This window comes from Tupaia chinensis, unplaced genomic scaffold, assembly GCF_000334495.1.
Source record: "Tupaia chinensis unplaced genomic scaffold, TupChi_1.0 Scaffold143797_1, whole genome shotgun sequence".
Lineage (NCBI taxonomy): Eukaryota > Metazoa > Chordata > Mammalia > Scandentia > Tupaiidae > Tupaia > Tupaia belangeri.
The window spans coordinates 370,974-372,086 of NW_006203647.1; the positions used below are offsets into that span (position 1 = coordinate 370,974).

The 1,113-nt window shown below is 41.2% G+C and overlaps 1 pseudogene; it reads left to right on the forward strand.

Annotated features, from left to right (window-relative positions):
- The first annotated feature begins 263 nt into the window (after positions 1 to 263).
- On the forward strand, positions 264 to 790 carry LOC102494756 (60S ribosomal protein L27 pseudogene; annotated as a pseudogene).
- The last annotated feature ends 323 nt before the right edge of the window (positions 791 to 1,113 follow it).

Sequence of the window (1,113 nt, forward strand, 5' to 3'; positions counted from 1 at the left end):
TCCTGGTATAGCACTTCCTTGAGAACTTCTTTGAGATCTGGTCTGGTGTTGGTAAATTCTTTCAGATTTTGTTTACTTGAGGATGTTCTTGTCTTTTCTTTCCATATGAAGGATAATCTTGCTGGGTACAATATTCTTGTTTGAAATTGCTTTTCCCTTAACACTTCGAACATATTTTCCCATTTTTTGCTGATTTTCAAACTCCAAATTATTTGTCCTAAATGATTTTTTATGGCCTTATTTCTTACCCACCCCCATAAGATACATTAGCAATGGTAGCCTCAAACTTCAAAATCTAACAGAGCAAACTTTCCGTAGGCCCTGGTGGTTGCTGTCGAAATGGGCAAGTTCATGAAACCCAGGAAAGTGGTGCTGGCGCTGGTCAGACGCTACTCCGGACACAAAGCTGTCACCGTGAAGAACATTGATGATGGCACCTCAGATCGCCCCTATAGCCACGCTCTTGTGGCTGCAATTGACCGCTATCCCCGCAAAGTGACAGCTGCCATGGGCAAGAAGAAAATCGCCAAGAGGTCAGAGATCAAGTCTTTAGTGAAGGTTTATAACTACAATCACCTCATGCCCACAAGGTACTCTGTGGATATTCCCTTGGACAAAACTGTGGTCAACAAGGATGTCTTCAGAAATACTGCTCTTAAACGCAAGGCCCGGCGGGAGGCAAAGGTCAAGTTTGAAGAGAGGTACAAGACAGGCAAGAATAAGTGGTTCTTCCAGAAGCTGCGGTTTTAGATGTTTTATGTTTCAGTCATTAAAAAGGTGGAAAAAAAAATCTAACAGAGCAATCTCAAACTTTAGTGGATTGTCATAAGGCTGTCTCTGGGGGTAGCCTTATAATAATTCGAGTTCCATTTTTCCCACTCGATAGCTGTGTAGTATTAAGGAATTTTTTTACTTTTCTTTCAGAGAAAACTTTAAATGACATGTAACAGAAACAAGATAAAAATAGAAGTAACTAGTCAGTAAGTATTTACTGAACATCTGTCATGGACTCCAAAGTATGCTGGTAGTGTTTGGGAGCCAGGTCTACCACATAGTAACTGGGTGACCTTTGGCAAGTTACTTAACGCCTTGGCATTTCGGTTTTCCCATCTG